We start from the raw sequence: 19,100 nt of genomic DNA, 5'->3' as shown, positions 1-19,100 counted from the left end.
CCACCACCATGGGTCACAGGAATCCCCACATCTAAGGGGTAAATATTATTTTAAAAAAATTTTTAATGTTAATTTTATTTTTTATTTTTTAAAAATTCTTTTTAATGTTTATTTTTGAGAGACAGAGAGAGCACGAGTGGGGGAGAGGCAGAGAGAGAGAGAGGGAGACACAGAATCTGATTCAGGCTCCAGGCTCCAGGCTCCAAGCTGTCAGCAAAGACCCAGACATGGGGCTCAAACTCACAAACCATGGGATCATGTCCTGGTGGAAGTAGATTGCTTAACCAACTGAGCCACCCAGGCTCCCCTAGGGGGTAAATATTATGGAACATGTTTCCTCTTCATTGGCTTAAATGTTTTTGATCCTTAATGAGCCTTTGGCTTTCGTTTTGCACAACTGAAGGGCTCACTGAAGCATCTTTCCCTAAAGAAAAAGGACTAAAACATGTCTTAATGCTAATTACAGTCAGAAAACTTTGGGCTTCCTCAAAATAGCAGTTTGGTCCTCTTTTCTAGCCTTTTGGATTTAAAAATTGTCAGGTCCTTGAAAATAGATGTTCAAACAAAAACTTTAACATGGATGTTTGTAGCAACACTATTCACAACAGTCAAGAGGTGGACACAACCCAATTGGCCATCAGCACCAAAATGTGTTCTATCCGTACAATAAAATATTATTCAGCCATAAAAAGGAACAAAATTCTGATTCATGCTCCAACACTGAAGCATTTTGAAAGCCTTGAAAACATGTTAAGTAGAAGAAGCCAATCGAGGGGAGCCTGGGTGGCTCAGTTGGTTAAGCGTCTGACTTTAGCTCGGGTTATGATCTCATGATTCATGACTTCAAGCCCCACGTTGGGCTCTGTGCTGACAGCTTGGAGCCTGGAGCCTGCTTCAGATTCTGTGTCTCCCTCTCTCTCTGTCCCTCTCCTGCTTGTGCTCTGTTTGTCTCTCTCTCAACATAAATAAACATTAAAAAGAAGAAGAAGAAGAAGAAGAAGAAGAAGAAGAAGAAGAAGAAGAAGAAGCCAGTCACAGAAGACCACATATCACACTTGACTCTTGAACAGCATAGGGGTTAGGTGGCACTGACCTCTTTTGTAGTTGAAAATCCATAATTAACTTTGACTCCCCCCAAACGTAACTACTAATATTTACTATTGACCAGAAGTCTTACCAATAATATAACCAGTTGATTAACACATATTTGGTGTGTTATATGCAATATATATTATATTCTTATAATAAAGGAAGCTAGAGAAAAGAAAATGTTATTAAGAAAGTCATAAGGAAGGGGTGACTGGGAGACTCAGTCAGTTAAGCATCCAACTCTTGATTTCCTCTCAGATCATGATCTTGCAGTTCATAGGTTCAAGCCTCATGTTGGGCTCCGTGCTGACAGTGTGGAACCTGCTTAGGATTCTCTCTCTCTCTCTCTCTCTCTCTCTCTGCCTCTCCTTTGCTCTCTCTCTCTCTCTCTCTCTCTCTCTCGAAAATAAATAAATAAACCTAAAAAAAAGAAAATCATAAGGAAGAAAAAATACATTTACAGGGATATCCTTGGAATCTCACCTGGGTTCACCTGAATCCACTTGGGACATCACAGTCCAGGCCAAAGAAACTTGGCAGCATCTGAAAAGTCCCCCAGATCTTAGAAGTTCCTGAAACGGTACCAGGTCTCAGAATCTCTCTCCAGTTTCCTCCCTCTGTGGTGTATGAAGTGGTTGTAGCACATATCAATATGGCAGACACAGAACAGACAGCCAGCAGGTGGTAGGCATGTCCTCAATGTACTTCTTAGCACATCCAAAGCAATCCACACATGTTTATTGGGGGAAACATCCACATATAAGCAGACCCGCACAGTTCAAACCCACTGTTGAAGGGTCACCTGTATATGCTTTCATTTACACCAAATGTCCAGAGTAGATAATCCATAGAGACAGAGTGTAGACTAGTGGTTGCCAGGGGCTGGGGAGGAAGGAGGGGGACTGGGTGGTGGCTGCCTAATAGATATGGGATTTCCACTTGGGGTGGTGAAAAAGTTCTGGAACTAGGTGGTGGTAACGGCCGCACAGTACTGTGACTGTAGTTAATGTCACTGAGTTGCACACTTCCAAGTAGTTGAAATGGCAAGCTTTATGTTATGTGTATTTTGCCAAAATAAAAAAATATTAAAAACTTATTAGGATAAATAAATATTTTTTTTATCAACGTTTATTTATTTTTGGGACAGAGAGAGACAGAGCATGAACGGGGGAGGGGCAGAGAGAGAGGGAGACACAGAATCGGAAACAGGCTCCAGGCTCTGAGCCATCAGCCCAGAGCCTGACGCGGGGCTCGAACTCAAGGACCGCGAGATCGTGACCTGGCTGAAGTCGGACGCTTAACCGACTGCGCCACCCAGGCGCCCCAAATAAATATATTTTTTTAAAAGGGGTGCCTGGGTGGCTCAGTTGGTTAAGTGTTCGACTTCAGCACAGATCATGATCTCACAGCCCTTGAGTTCGAGCCCCACATCGGGCTCTGTGCTGACAGCTCAGAGCCTGGAGCCTGCTTTGGATTCTGTGTCTCCTTCTATATCTCTCTCTGCCCCTCCCCCCGCTCATGCTCTGTCTCTCTCTCTCTCTCTCTCAAAAATAAATAAACATTAAAAATTAAAAAAAAAAATACTTATTGGGTCCTGGAGCGCTTGGGTGGCTCAGTGGGTTGAGCGACCAACTTCGTTCAGGTCATGATCTCATGGTTCATGGGTTTGAGCCCCACATCGGGCTCTGCGCTGACATAGATGGATTCTATGTCTCCATCTCTCTCTTTCTCAATCTCTCTCTCTCTGTGTGTCCCTCTCCTGCTCACTCTCTGTCTCTGCCTCTCTCTCAAAAATAAACATTAAAAAAAACCTGATTATAGTTAAAAAAAAAAAAAACAACTTATTGGTCCTGCAGTAGTCAGTCACATCACCTGGTGCTTCTTCCCCATTACCCTCCTGGCACCGAACGGCTTCCGCCCTGGTACCCAAAGCCCCTTTCACTTGGGGGAAGCAGACCCCAGAGGAAAAAGTCGGGTATCGGCCTTCCTTCTAAAACCTCACCGCACAGCAGACGGTGATTGTTCCTCAGGGAAATCCCTGCAGCCCCAGCCCAACCGCCGCAGCCGCTGGGCCCTACGGTCGCAGCCCCTCCTCCCGCAGGGGGCGCACGAGCCCTACGGTGACCCGCTTGACAGGCGCGCCCCACCGAGGTCCTCTGGCCAGAGCTGCAGTCACACCCACCCCGCCGCCTCCCAGGCCAGATCTGTGGGTGGGTGGGGAAGGGGCCAGCCTCGGCCAAGGTTGGTGCTTGTTTTGTTTCCAAAGGAAACAGTTTCAACAGCAGGAGCCAGAACTTAGATTATGAAATCAGAAGTCAGGCCTTGTCGGGAATGGGTGAGAGGGATGGGGCAGTTGGGGGGTGGGGAGGGTGAGAGGAAGCAGGGAGGAGAAGCAAGAGGAGGAGGGGGAGAAGAAAAAGAGAGGGCCAGCCACCTTCACCCCTGCCCTGCTCTAGAGCCCCAACTCGGGCCTCAGCTGCACCTCTCACCTGGAATGTTGCTGTCTACTATTAAGTTATCCCTTATTATTTCCTGTGGAGTAGCCTCTCAAGGGGCAGCAACACAGCAGGGATTGAGACAGTAGGTGTCCTGCCCTCACAGAGCACATGGTGGGAGAGACAAACCTGCCCCCCCCCCCCCTCAAGAGCGACAGTCCAGAGGGGTCAGGGCTGGGCTGGGAGATACAGGCAGGGGGTCACCACCCAGATGGTAAGCTCTCAGGGAGTTTGGACAACCAGCCTCTCTCTGTTCCTCCCTGCCCTCCTGCCTCCCGCTTCTCCCTGCATGTCCTTCTCCTTCATCTCTTTACTCCCCCAGATTTCTCACAGGTATCTGCTCAGCTGAGTGGGAGGTTCACTCCCAACCTCCCCAAGCAGGCCTCTCTCACTCAGGAAATGTGAGGCTGGGAGAGCTGGAGTGTGTGTCCCTGAGCATGTGTCAACAGGAGCCAGGCCCTGGGAGATGGCTGCCTGCCTGGACACAGCTGTCTCCCCGACTGGGGACATGGTGAGGGAGGCACTGGGCCGCCGGGGTCACTGCTGTGTCCCCAGCGCCTCGCACTGTAATATTCTGGTGAAATCTAACGAAGGAAGTTTCCCTCCTAAAAGTATTTCCAGCTTGATATTCCTTTTTTTTTTGAGAGAGAGAGAGACAGACAGACAGAACACACGTGGGGAAAGGGCAGAGAGAGAGGGAGCACAGTATATGAAGCACATTCTAGGTTCTGAGCCGTCAGCACAGAGCCTGACACGGGGCTCGAAGTCACAAACCGTGAGATCATGACCTGAACCGAAGTTGGACACTTAACTGCTGAGCCACACGGGCGCCCCCGCGGTGGATATTCTTTACTCTGTTAATTCACCATAATTTGGGATCTGGTTCTTAACCTTTGTTTTCTTAGATTCCGTATTTGTGTGTGACTTTGAATCATCCAGTGCTGTGACTTGGAGCAAGTTTCTTAAGCTTTTTGTCTCACTTTCCCCATCCACAATCCCTCCTCCAAGGCATGTGGAGATTAACTGAGTTAATACTTGTGAGAAAGGCAGATAGAGCCACTAGTGGTCCAGGGGGAGCCTTATACATGAGTTTATTGTCTTTACCAATCAACAGAGGTTTAGTGAGCACGTACTACATGCTAATGTAGGCACAGGGGCTGTATAGCAAAGAATATGAAAATCAAAGTCCCTTCCCTCATGAAGGCTGTAAATTCTAGCAGGTGCAGCCAACTAAAAGCAAGCAGCATACCAAAAAATACAATGACCTCAGCCAGTGATAAACACCATGACGAAAATTAAGCAAGGAAACATAAAAGGTACTGAATGTTGGGGGCTGCTGGAGATTGGGTGCTCAGGAAGGGCTTCTTTGAGGAGGTGATTTCTGAGACTCAGCCATGGGAAGCTGTGGGGAGAAGCATTCCTGGCAGAGGAAATGCCTTGGTGAGGGCAAAAGCCTTGAAGCAAGTGCCAGCCTGAAGAACTTTGGGAGCCATCAATGACTCTTCCTGTCCAAATGACAGCTATGAGGACAGGGATTCTCATTGATTTATTTATTGTTGTTGCAACTGTTTGCTTTGGTCCCTGTGGACCCCCATCCTTCAGAACAGCACCCAACATGTAGTAAGGTTAATAATAACCATGTGTGGAACAAATTAGAGCTGTACCTTCCAGGGATCCAGAATACTTGAGCTCGGTTTCTCCAGGTGGGCATTATGGAACCCCATGATTCACAATCATTTTGAGGGCATTCAGAGGCTCCTTCCAACAGTTTTTGGACTCTGGATTAAGAACTCTCACTTCTGCAAATTTAGGGGGGCACAATTTTAGGGTCCCCAGTTCTCTCTCTCTCTCTCGGGAGTGGAGGACTTAAAATGGCAGATTGGAGCCAGACAGCCTGGGTGTTGCCTCCTTGCTAGTGACCTTGACTTAACCTTCTGCATGCTCAGTCTCCCCCTCTGTGAAATGGAGGTCACAGTTGCCCTTACTGTGTGGGGTTGCTGTGGGACCAGCTGGGTGTGTGCAGAGTGCTCAGACCATTCCCAGACATAGTCAGGGCTCTGTAAGTGTTACCTGTTGTCCTTGTCACTGAAGCAGGTAGTTGGGATTACAAGGGATCAGGTCTGTCAGGGCCCGACACATAAAACGCACTAGAAAAATATAATGTCTGCTGGCTATTCACAAGGCTGGGCCAGGTCGCCAGCCCTCTGAGGAGATCATCTGTCTGGTTCCCACTGTCACTCTGTTTCTGCCTCAGGCAGGTCTCTGTCTCCTTCCCTGGACTCTTTTGGCTCTTCTTTGTGTCTCTGTGTCCCTCTCCCTCACCTTCTATCTCAGGCTCTATTTCTTCCTTCTCTAGATCTCTCCATGTACCCAGGTCTCTCTCTTTGTCTGTGTTATCTCTGAGTGAGTGTCCCCTAACTCTACCTCTTCCCTCCTCTGTCTGTGTCTTTCCCTCCTGGGCTCTGTCTTGTGCCTTCCTCTGATTCCTTCTCCTTGCCACTCTGGGTCCCAGTTGACCCCTCCCTCCTGTCCTCTCCACCTCTCTCTCTCCTCATCTCTCTCTGTCCCCTGCCACTCTTTCTCTTGCTTTCTGTCACCCTGAGCTTGCTTTCTTTGCTCCCTTCTTACTTACATATGTTCTTTGCCCAGATCCCTCCCCTTCTGACTCCTGCCAAGTAAGACGGGGCTGATTATGTAATTGTTTGTTATGCATACGGGCAGTGGGGGGTGAGGAGGAGACCAGGAAGGAACATTTTCTTTCTATTCGCCCTTCTTAGCTCTCTCTCTCTCTCTTTTTTTTTTTTTTTTTTCCTTCAGTCCACCAACCTGGCCTCATAGATGCTCTCCCAGCTCATTCTTCCTGCAGAGATCGGGTAAATGCCTCCCTCATCTGTAGACAGAAGAAAACAGTTCAGACCAGAGGGCTGAGGACAAAGCTTTTGAAGGACAAAAGCTTGCAGTCATGGGGAGCTTCCAGGAGGAGATAGACAAGCACTTGGGCTGTCCCTCAGCCCCTAGAAAAATTGTAAAACAATGCAAATGAAGTGTCAGTGGAAACTGGAGAATCATCCAATTCAGCTGAGCTTGGGTCTCTGAGGACAGAAGGAAGGACGCCTGGCTTCCAGCCCAGCCCACTGACTTTGAGCTTCAGCAAAGGAGACAATGCTTTATTTTCTCCCTTCTTTCTGGGGACTCTTGGTCACCATGGTGCTCCTGAAAATTCTATAGGTCACTTCCCCACCCACCAGAGAAAAATAGTAAGCAGCTACCCTCCCAACACCCCCATTTCAGCAGCAGAGACCTCCACACCCCACTCATAGTCTCCCTAGTTCTTACCCCCTCTCTGATACATACCAGCTGGTCCCACCCCAAATCTTCCCAGGAGCCCCAAGCCAGTCACTGGTGGGAGATAGTTCCTGGAGGGGCAAACTGAGGTGCTAATAATCCTAACTCTGCCCCTGAGAGCCCTGTAATCTGGGCAAGCCTCAGCCTGTCCATGTGTAAAATGGAAATGATGCACAAAGACGTGAAGATCCATATGAGTGTGACAGTTGGGAATCTAGCACAGAGCTGGCGCATAGAAGATGCTCAGGAATGGGCAGCCCCCACCTCCTCTCCCTGCTGGTCTAGCACCCACTGGCGGTCTGTGCTGTGATCTGTCTATGACCTGCCACTGACTATAGTCTGCACTCAGCCCTGCTCAGTCTCTCTGCCCTCTCCAGTGTCCCCAGTTACAGTAAATTCCTCCCTGAGAACAGATTTCAAAGGGCTGAGGACCCCGGATTAGAGAGAATTGATTGTTGAGTGATAGTAATGCCACAGTGCTGACAGCTTTAAATACATCCAATCTGCACAAACATCCAGGTTTGGCAAGGAAGGTACTGTTATGGGTATCTCATTTTATGGGAATGGAAACTGAGGCTCAAAGAAATTAGGTGTCTTGTTCAAAGTCACTCTCACCAATAAAGAAGCAGAGGCAGAGCTCAAACCTAGTTCTCCCTGACCCTAGAATATTCCATGACCTTGGACCTGTTCTCAAAATTGGAGGGTGCAGACATGAGTGAGGAGGGGCTGGGGGGGGGGGATGAAGACACAGCACTCAACAGTGAGCTCAGAGGAGACTAGAAGTTACATAAACTCCACACCTGTGGCAACTCCCACGTGGGATCCAACCCCTAGGATTTTAATCCAAAGGTATTCAGGTTACTGAAGAGGCTGAATCCCAGGATCTCTGATTCCAGGGCCCATGGCCAAGGACGGTTCCTTCTTCCTGGTAACATGGACATCTGAGAGGTCTTTACCTCTTCCTGTCTGCCACATGTCTGTCCTGGTGATCTTTGCCATCTGAAAGCATGTGAATAAAAACAGCAAGTTGCCCAAAGTATTCATCTCTGCCACGTCCAGGAACCTGTCTGGGACCCCACTCACTATTCCAGACCTTCATAATAATGAGTGCATCAGCTGAATATCAACGGTGTTGTTTGCAGATTGTTTTTCTTTTGTTTCCCTATCAGCTCTGAGTTGATCCCCAAGGCAGACACTGTTCATTGTTCCTCTATGTCCATTTACTCCTTCTAGCCCAAGACCATCCAAAGTAAGACTGCATTCCCCAGCCTCTCTTGCACTAGGCATGACATTGAGACTGTGCCCAAATGAGATCTGGGGTTGAAGGGGTGATGTGTGATCACCTCCACTCCCGTGCCCCATTGCCCTGCTGGTTGGAATGCAGTCCCAGCGCATGAGATGGTGAGCTGGGAAAATCAAGGCAATGCCTTGGGAAATTGTGGAGTGAAAGACGGATGAAATCTGGGTTCTTAGCACTGGAGCTCCCATATCAGCCTCTGACTGCTGACACTCAAACGGGCGTGTCAGAGATATGTTATCTTGCATAAGCCACTGTTATGTTTGGGTCTCTGATACTAACAGATACAACATTTATTCCGCTTATGACTACAACTGAACAGCCCTCGGCCCCAAATCTGTAGGAACCATACACCTCCAGCCTCAGAGAGATGTAGTACTCTAAGATCCATCCATTCATCCCTAACTACCCACGCCCCCGCACCATTTTCAAAAAGAATTTACCCCCCCACAGTGGTTCATTCAACCTTCCCTTCATTCTGCCCATCAACAGGCATTCTTCCCTCCATTCACATCCAACCAGGCAAACCTTTCCAGTATCATCCATTCTTCTCTCCTACTGGGCATCCATTTAGCCATCTATCCACTCTTTTGTCATTACGTCCTCTTATCCATCTATCAGTGCATTTATTTGTTCATCCTCCCCTTCACCAGTCCACACAACCTACCGCACATTTGCCACCCTCCTACTCGCTAATCCATCAATCCACCCACATCTAGTGATTCTCCTCCATTTGTCCACCCATGCTGTTGTCCATCCTCCCAACCATTCATCCTCCTTTCCCTCATTCAGTCATACATGCTTCCACCCAGTCCTTGCTTGTATCCATTTCTACCAGCTTTGATCCTTCCCCCTCTCCATGTCGCCCTCATCAGGAAATTCCACACTGACTGATTCGCTTTCCCTCTTTTCCAGTGTGACCCTCTCCTTGAGTCCTGAGCTCTTTTTTTTACTTTTTTTTAGGAGTGAAGAAGTTGGGGTCTGATCTCCTTGTCCAATTTTATTTTTTTATAAAATTTTTTTTCAACGTTTATTTATTTTTGGGACAGAGAGAGACAGAGCATGAACGGGCGAGGGGCAGAGAGAGAGGGAGACACAGAATCGGAAACAGGCTCCAGGCTCTGAGCCATCAGCCCAGAGCCCGACGCGGGGCTCGAACTCACGGACTGCAAGATCATGACCTGGCTGAAGTCGGACGCTTAACAGACTGCGCCACCCAGGCGCCCCGTCCTTGTCCAATTTTAGAAGAAAAGAGGAAGGGATTGGAAGGAACAATGAGATGAGCCCTTCTGGGGAGAAGGCACAGCAGGAAGAATCAGAAATGGGCTTCCAGGAGGTTCCAGATGATCCAGGCTGGGCTCTTCATCATCAATCATACACCAGTCTCATCCCACCACATAAGCTCACTCCCCATCACCGCCTGAACCACCACCCTATGTTCTCTACTCGAAGTCCTCTTATCCTGGGTTTCAGCCTCCCAGGCTGTGAGAGACAGAAGGAGGTATGAAGAAGAAGGGGCCTCACAAGGATGTGACACAGGGACTGGTGTTGTCCCCACCCCACTCTCCCTACAGCATGGCTTGCCATGAATCTGGGCACATGAAGGAAGGAGGGAGATCCTTAAAAGAAGGACCCAGACAGATCCTATCATGTCTCCAGCCCTGGTCTATGAGTAGGAGGAAGCAAAAACAGACATTAAGGTGCTAGCAGGTGCGACTGGTCAACAGGGAACATGGGAAGATCTTTTGCTACTTCTTGATGTTTCTGCAAGATTTGAGGTTGGAGAAAAAAGAGCAGATCCAAAAGGAGGCTGGCCTTCTGTTAGAGGTGTCCTAGGAGAGACTATGGTATGGGGTGCAGAAAAGATGAGGAAAGGGATATGGTATTGTACTGGGTTGTATAGTATGTAACGCCCCCATTCATGTCCAACCAGAACCTCAAAATGGAACATTATTTGGAAACAGGGTCTTTGCAGGTATAATTACTTAATATGAGGTATACTAGATCAGGGTGGGCCCTAATCCAATGGCTAATGTCATAAGAAGAGAAAATAGAGACACAGACACGGAGAGAACACAATGTGAAGTCACGCATAGACACACAAGGAGAATGCCATGTGATGATGGAGGTGGAGATTGGAAGAATGCATCTAGAAGCCAAGGAACACCAAGGATTGCCAGCAATCACCAGAAGCCAGGCAGACTTAAGGAATAATAATCCCCTAAAGGCTTCAGAGAGAGCATGGCTGACACCTCGATTTTGGATTTCTAGCCTCCAGAACTGTGAGAGAATACATTTCTGTTGTTTAAGCCACCTAGTTTGTAGTGCTTGGTTACAGCAACCCTAAGAAACTAATATGGGAATTATGGGGTCAGCCCTGAGAAGCTTAAACCACGTGGTCGGGGTCTTATCAAGTCTGGAGTGAATTGGTCTCCTTGGGAAGGTCTGGGCTTGGTGTTCCTGGATACAAGCTGGGGTCCCTGGTTGACTCTTTATAGGAAAGGTCATTAAAGTTCCTCTTGCCAGGGAAATCTTAATCCAGGGTCCATAACTAGGATTAGAGAGTTTCTGTGAAATCCTTAAAATAATGTGCAAGACCCCCTTAGCAGAAATATCCCTACAATCCAGTTTGGATATAGGGTCATGTTCAGTAAAACATGGTCCTGCTTCAAAATTAATTCAAAGTCTGTTAAAACGTGTATTTGTCTTTCTATCAGGACAGTAAGAAGAGCTCATGATGGAATGGAAATGACAAATGTCATCGTGGCAGAGACTGGTTAAGCGTTCGCCAACGCTGTTTCTTTCTCCTGGGCACACAAGATTACATTTCCCAGTATCCCTTGCAGCTAGGTTAGGAGCAGGAACATCAGCATGAGCCTTGTATAAGTGAGAAATAAACCTTTTTGTGTTAAGATAATGAGATTTTGGGCTTGTTAGAGCAACTAGCTGAATAACTTGTGGAACCAAGCACATAGCCCTTGGGATGCTATTAAAATCTCCTTTCTGAGGCACCTGGGTGGCTAGGTCGGTTGAGTGTCCGACTTCCGCTCAGGTCATGATCGCATAGTTCATGGTTTCGAGCCCCGAGTGGGACTCTGCACTGTCATCCTGTCAGCACGGAGTCCACTTTGGGATCCTCTGTCTCCCTCGCTCTGCCCTTCCCCCGCTTGCACTCGCCCAAAAGTAAATAAATACTTTTTTTAAATCTCCTTTCTTCTCTTCCTCAATTGATCAGCTCTTTGCAATTCTCTGAAGACACTGCCTCACCTCATGCCATTCCCTCACCACCATCTCTTCCCTCATCACTCTGTCCTTCATCGGTCACTCCCCTCATTTGGCCTCCATGCATACCTTATACGTTCCCCTGGGACTGGTGTTTCCACCAGAGTAACCCCTTCAGAATTATAAATTATCTTATGGTCTCACTGTTTTTCTGATCGAAGCATTCACAAATCCACCCCTATTATCATTGTCTCTTACAGTCTACCTCTTTCCTCAGTTTTTTAAGTGGAATTGGCTGTGGTCAACCATTTCTTTTGTTTTCATTACCTATGCACATTTGAATGTGGTGGAGGGTGGGTTCACCTGAAAATAACCAGAAAAGAAAAAAATAACAGGGGTTTAAGTAAGATAATGTAATTCCCTTACATATTGGACACTTTCAGAGGTTGTCAGTGTAGGGTGCTCCACAGGGTCTGGCTCTTCTCTCTTGTTCTATGATGTGTGTTTTCCATTCCCAAGATCATGTCATGATGCAAATGACTGCTAGAGCTCCAGCCATCAATTCCACATCCCAGCTATCAGAAAGGGACAGAAATTCCAACAGTTAAATACTACTAATAAAAATATATTATTCTTACAGAAACTCAGAAATGTTTTAAGAAGCTAATATTAGGGGTGCTTGGGTGGCTCAGTGGGTTCAGCCAACTCTTGATTTCAGCTCTGCAAGCGACTCTGTGCTGACAGTGCTGAGACTACTTCAGATCCTCTATCTCCCTCTCTCTCTGCCACTCCCCTACTCACCTACTCACACTCTCTCTCTCAAAAAAGAATTAAAAAACAAAACCAAACCAGGGATGCCTGGGTGGCTCAGTCAGTTAAGCATCCGACTTCGGCTCAGGTCATGATCCTGCCATTTGAACCCCACGTTGGGCTCTGTGCTGACAGCTCACAGCCTGGAGCCTGTTTTAGATTCTGTGTCTCCCTCTCTCTCTGCTCCTCCCCTGCTCGTGCTCTGTCTCTCTCACTCAAAAACAAATAAATATTAAAAACAATTAACAATATCAAGTCTTTAATCCATGGACATGGTAACTTTCTCCCTTTCTTTAGATTGACACCACAAAAAGTCAATGTAGTAACCATATTATTAAGGAAAAAATGCTACCAAATTCATTATACAGTACCACATACTACTACTACTATTTCTCCTTCTCCTCCTCCTCATCTTCTTCCTCCTCCTCTTCCTCCTCCTCCTCTTCCTCCCTCTTCTTCAGGTTTTCAACTACAACTTCAATTTCTTTAATCGGCATAGGGTCATTCAGGTTATCTGTTTCTTCTTTTGTGAGTTTTGGTAGTTTACATCTTTCGAACGATTGGTATGTTTCACCTAAACTTTCAAAAGTCCTTTTGACTTTCAAAAGTTGCAAAAGTCCTCTACTATCTTTATAAAAGATGTCTGTTTATTTATTTATTTATTTATTTATTTATTTATTTATTTAGAGAGGGAAGGAGATAGGAGGGGCAAAGAGAGAGGAGAGGGAAAATCCCAAGCAAGATTTGCACTGACAGCTCCCACTGAGATCCCACAAACTGAGATCATGACCTGAGCTGAAATCAGGAGTGGAACACTCAGCCGACTGAGCCTCCCAGGTGCACCCCCTACTATCTTTTTTATGTCTATGGATCAGTACTGATGTTCCTCTTTCATTCCTGATATTGGTAATTTGTGTCTTTTTCCTTTTTATCTCCATTAAACTGGCTATATCAATTTTATTGGTCTTTTCTAAAGAATCAGCTTTTGACTTTATTGATTCCATTTTTTTCCTACTGTCAATTTCATTGGTTCCTGCTCTAATTTTTATTACTTCCTTCCTTCTCCTTACTTTAGATTTAATTTTTTCTTTCTCTAGTTTCCTAAGATGAAAACTTAGGTTATCGATATTAGATCTTTCTTCTTTTCTGATATATGCTTTCATTGTTACAGAGTCCCTGTAAGCATTGTTTCAACTATATCCCACAAATTTTGACTTTCATTTAGTTCAAATATTTGTAAGTTACATTTGCGACTGTCTGCTTGACAGATGGATTATTTGGAAGAGTGTTAATTTCCATTAATTTTTTATTTTTTAAAAAAATTTTTTAACGTTTATTTATTTTTGAGACAGAGACAGACAGAGCATGAACGGGGGAGGGGCAGAGAGAGAGGGAGACACAGAACTGGAAGCAGGCTCCAGGCTCTGAGCCATCAGCCCAGAGCCCGACGAAGGGCTCGAACTCACGGACCACGAGATCGTGGCCTGAGCCGAAGTCGGACGCTCAACCGACTGAGCCACCCAGGCGCCCCTCCATTAATTTTTTAAAAATCTTTATTTTTGAGAGAGAGAGAGAGAGAGACAGAGTGCGAGTGGGGGAGGGTCAGAGAGAGAGGGAGACACAGACTCTGAAGCAGGCTTCAGGCTCTAAACTGTCAGCACAGAGCCTGAAGCAGGACCCAAACTCAAGAACCGCGAGATCATGACCTGAGCCAAAGTTGGACACTTAACCGACTAAGCCACCCAGGTGCCCCTAATTTCCATTTTAAAAACATATTTCCTCTTATTAATTTCTAGTTTAATTCCTTTATGGTCCAAGAATGCACAATATATTATTTCTATTCTTTTTAATATGTTAAGACTTGCTTTATAGCCAAGAATTATAGCCTATCTTAGTGAGTGTTTCATGTTTATTTGAGAAGAAAGTGTGTTCTGCTATTGTTGGATGGAGTCTTATGGATGCCAAGTAGGTCAAATTGGTTCATGGTACCATTTAGGTCATCTATAACCTTACTTATTTTCTTCCTTCTTGTTCTATCAATTATTGGGAGAGGAATGTTGATGTCGCCAACTATATTTGGGGATTTTTCTCTTTCTCCTTTCAGATCAGTTTTTGTCTTGTATATTTTGAAGCTCTGTTATTATATAATATGTTATTATATTAATTGGTATTGTTTTGTCTTCATGAAGGATTGACTTCTTTTTTATTATGTAACATCCCTCTTTCTGATAATTTGTTTTGTTATGAAATCTACAGTTTAAATCAAAATTAATATAGCTATTCTAGCTTTCTTTGAATTAGGCTTTCATAGTATATCTTTCTTCATTATTTTGATTTTTTAATCTAGGTCTTTATATTGGATACGGATTTCTTATAGACAACATATAGTTGAGTCTTGCTTTTTTACCCAATCAGGCAATCTGTGTTTTTTCATTAGTATATTTAAATTTTATTTTATTTTATTTTATTATTTTTGAGAGAGAGCACTCATGTGCATACACACACACACACACACACACACACACACACACACAAGTGGGGAGGGGTAGAGGGAGAGGAGGCGAGAGAATCTTAAGCAGGCTACACAGTGCGGAGCCCAACACAGGGCTTGATTCCACAACTGTGAGATCATGACCTGAGCTGAAATCAAGAGTCAGATGCTTAACCAACTGAACCACTCAGGTGCCTCTTTCATTAGTATATTTAGACCATTGACATTTAAGACCATTGACATTTAAGCTGTATTTGGATTAAAATTTACCATCTGCTAGGTGTTTTATATTGGTTATATTGTTTTTTCTTTCTGCTCTGATTTTAACTGAGTATATTTTATGATACCATTTTCTTTATGCTTGTGACATATTATTTATACCTTTTTAAAAAAAAAAAAGTTTAGTGGTTGCTCCAGACAATATACAATGTTAAATTGTAGGTCTTTATTTTCAAATAAAACTATACCATTTTATGTGCAGTGAAAGGACCTTAGATGGTATATTACTAATTCCTCCTTCCTATCTCTTATGCCATCGTTGTCATATATTTCACTTCCACATATGCTATAAGGACCCAATACATTATTACTGCTTTTGTTTTAAATAGTTATTTGGGTGGCAATTAAAAGCAAAAAGCAAAAATAAAAAATACTATATATTGAAACTTTATTTATTAAATTTCTAACTCTCTTCATGTATTTTGTAGATACAAGTTTGACCTTAATCATGTTTTTCTGACTGAAGAAATTCCTCTAACATTTCTTTTTTTTTTTAAATATTTATTTATTTTGGGGAAAACACAAGTCAGGGAGAGTCAGAGAGAGGGGGACAGAAGATTCAAAGCAGGCTCTGCACTGACAGGCTGACAGCAGTGAGCCTGATATGGGCTCAAACTCATGAGCCAAGAGATCATGACCCAAGGTGAAGAAGGACACTCAACCACTGAGCCACCCAGGTGACCCTCCTTTCATATTCCTTTTTAAAAAATTTTTTTAAATGTTTATTTATTTTTGAGAGAGAGACAGAGCATGAGCAGAGGAGGGGCAGAGAGAGAAGGGGACACAGAATCTGAAGCAGGCTCCAGGGTCTGAACTGTCAGCCCAGAGCCCATCACGGGGCTCGAACTCACAAACCACAAGACCATGACCTGAGCCGAAGTCCGACGCTTAACTGACTAAGCCACCCAGGATCCCCTTCCTTTAATATTTCTTATAAGGATAAGTATGGGGGCAATATAACCCCTTTCCCCCAGCCCTAGTTTGTTTTGTTTTGTTTTGTTTTTGTCTATGAGAGTCTTTATTTGCCCTTCATTTTTACATTTTGGTAAAATATATGTAACATAAAATAAACCATTTTCATCACTGTTAAGTGTACAGTATAATGACATTAAGTACAGTCACAATGTTGTGCAACCATCACCACTATCCATTTCCAGTTTTTTCATCATCCCAAACTGAAACCGTGCTCATTTATCCTTTACTTAACAAATGATTTTAATGTGAGTTTAGTCGACACACAACATGACGTTAGTTTCAGGTGTACAATATAGTGACTCAATATGTTTATATATTATGCTATGCTCACCACACATATAGCTACCATCTGCCACACATACATCACTATTACAATTTCTCCTTTACTTTTGAATGATGTTTTCACTCAACAGTATACAGAATACTGTATATAGAATTCTTGATTGACAGTTTTTTCTGTCAACACTTAAAAGATGTCACTCCATTTTTTTCTTGCTCACATGATTTCTTTTTTTTTTTTTTAAGTTTATGTATTTATTTTGAGAGAGAGACAGGAGGGGCAGAGGGAGAGGGAGAAAGAAAATACCAAGCAGGCTCTACGCTGTCAGTGAGGAGCCCAATGTGGGACTCAAATTCATGAACCATGAGATCATGACCTGAGCCAAAACCTAGAGTCAGACGCTTAACTGACTGAGCCACCCAGGCACCCCTCTTGCTTGCATGATTTCTGAGAAAAGTTGTTGTACTTATCCTTGTTCCTCATAGGTAAGGTGTATTTTTTCCTCTGGCTTCCTGCAAAGTTTTTTCTTTGTCTTTGGTTTCCTGAAGTTTGAATATAATACACTTACATGTGGGTTTTTTGGTATTTACTCAGCTGGTGTTCTTTGAACTTCTTGAATCTGTGGTTTGGTGTCTGTTGCTACTTTTGGGGAAAAAAAACTTGGCCATTCTTTTTTGTAATATTTTCACTGTCCCGTTATGTCTCTCTTCTTCATCTTCTTCTGGCATTACAGATATGCACATGTTACACCTTTTGGTAGAGGAAGGGTTGGAAGATGGGGGAAGAAAGAAAGAAGAGAGAAAAGACAAAATGAGGGAAGCAGCAAGATGAGAGAGAATCAAGGAAGAAAGAAGGAAGATAGGGAGGAGAGTCTTCAAAAGAGGGAAGAGAAGGGAGAAGGAGGATAGAGAGAGAAAGAAATGAGAAGAAGGGGGGGAATGGAGGGAGGGGAAAAGTGAAGGGAGACAGGAAGGAAGAGAAGAAGAAAATGAGGAAAATAAAGGAAGGATAATTCTCAAAATGATAAGAACATAATTCTCAAAGTAGATATACACGTGGCAAAGATTATTTAATCCATTAATGAGGGAACCAGATGTAAACAAAGCTGGTTCAAAAGACAAATGAAACACTAGGATTTTTTATAGGAAAAAAAAGAAGTTCTGAGTTAAACACAAAATTACTACTGTCTGATTTTATGGCATTATTATTTTTTTTAATTTTGGTGGAGGGTCACCATCTCTACCAAACAGAAAAGATAGTCATCATGACTTAGCTGTTTGGCAGAATTGTAAAAACCTTGGACCCTGGTTAATTGTGTAAACAAAGTAACATTCCAATTTTGGAATGAGATTATCTTTAAATGGGCCTGTTAGAAAGTATGCCTAGCTTGACATGAAAAAGTCCTATAATCATTTTTTTCTTTATTAGATTGTTTTTGAATAATTTCTGAATAATTTTTCTTAGCAGAAGAAAAGAAATTCAGAAGCCCCATTTACTATCCTTCCCATTCCCCAATAGAAAAATGATCCCTACACCACAGTCACCATCTAGAATGTGGTTCCTAAGACTTTACAAGTTTATTTTGGTTGTGAAGGAGAGCAACAGGTATGCACCAGCTGAAAACATCCAGGAGGAGGTGAGAAGTCATTCTGCCCCTCTCCCCACAGTTCCTCCCTTCTCTAAAGCTCATCTCCACTTCCAACTGGAAGAACCCACAGATCACCGAAAGCTGAAAATCATAGAATTCCAGAATCTCAAAATTAGAACAGATTCTGAGAACCACAGAATCTTAGAAAATTGCCAGCTTGGGGCGCCTGGGTGGCTCGGTTGGTTAAGCATCTGACTTCAGCTCAGGTCATGATCTCGTGGTTCATGGCTTTGAGCCCCGCATCGGGTTCTGTGCTGACAGCTCAGAGCATGGAGCCTGTTTCCAATTCTGTGTCTCCCTCTTTCTCTGCCACTCTCCTGCTCATTGTCTCTCTCTCTCTCTCTCTCTCTCTCTCTCTCTCTCCCTCTCAAAAATACATAAACATTAAAAAATAAAAATTAAAAAAAAATGCCAACTTGGAGAAGTTGTTTATCTCAGTCTTGGAACCATTCCATAAAACACCTCCCATAATGGGTCTTCTTAGATGATGCATGATGATCTCCCAGACACTTATCTTGCCTCCTTAAAAAAAAAAAAAAAAAAAAAAAAAAAAAAAAAAAAAATCAGTTCTAGGCATTCTCCCTTCTACCACAGCCAAAAGCGATTTCTCCAGATTTCCATGTCCTTTCTCCACTCAGCTTTTCCTGGTCCTGGCTCCTTGACCAGTGGTGCTGTAATTTTCATTTTAACTAATTTGTTAAGTACTTGCTGTGTGCCATAACTCACTGAATAGTCCCAAACCCCAAAAGATCAATACAATCATTTGTACCATTTTCCAGATGAGAAAACTGAGGCACAGATACTGTCCAAGGTGTATTCAGACAATCTTAGGATCATGCTATTTTACAACCATCTAATGATGCTAAAAACCTCACATCGGTTGAGCTCTTTATTCTGTGGCAAACTTCAAAAATCCTATGAAGGAGGTACTCATGTTATCATATCCCAAATACAGAGGAGGAAGGCTCCAGGAGGGAGAGGCTCACTTTCCTAAGGGTTTCATGTCAGTCTCCAGACCCCTAGAGTGTTGCCTCCCGTATGCCATTATCCACGTGTCCTGCCTTGTAAGCTGCTCATTTGGGTTAGAAGGTATCCTGCTTGTTAGGCACACAACTCAGTGCCTGGCACAAAGATGACAATAAATAAATAATGACATCCCTGGTAGCATC

At 44.1% G+C, this 19,100-nt stretch overlaps 1 long non-coding RNA gene across 1 annotated transcript in view; it reads right to left on the bottom strand.

Annotated features, from left to right (window-relative positions):
* Positions 1-19,100, bottom strand: part of LOC147573615 (uncharacterized) — a 56,558-nt gene that overhangs the window by 7,804 nt on the left and 29,654 nt on the right. The window contains exons 4-6 of the long non-coding RNA XR_015244884.1: positions 11,875-12,023; positions 7,730-7,928; positions 1,573-1,661 (exon numbers count right to left, since the gene is read on the bottom strand). This is a non-coding gene — a long non-coding RNA (uncharacterized LOC147573615). The remainder of the gene's footprint in view (positions 1-1,572; positions 1,662-7,729; positions 7,929-11,874; positions 12,024-19,100) is intronic.

This window comes from Puma concolor, chromosome E2, assembly GCF_028749965.1.
Source record: "Puma concolor isolate L17-30 chromosome E2, mPumCon1.1.hap2, whole genome shotgun sequence".
In the NCBI taxonomy this organism is placed as follows: Eukaryota; Metazoa; Chordata; class Mammalia; order Carnivora; family Felidae; genus Puma; species Puma concolor.
Note: the sequence above shows the minus strand (reverse complement) of the source record. Positions and strands in the feature narration are given on the sequence as shown.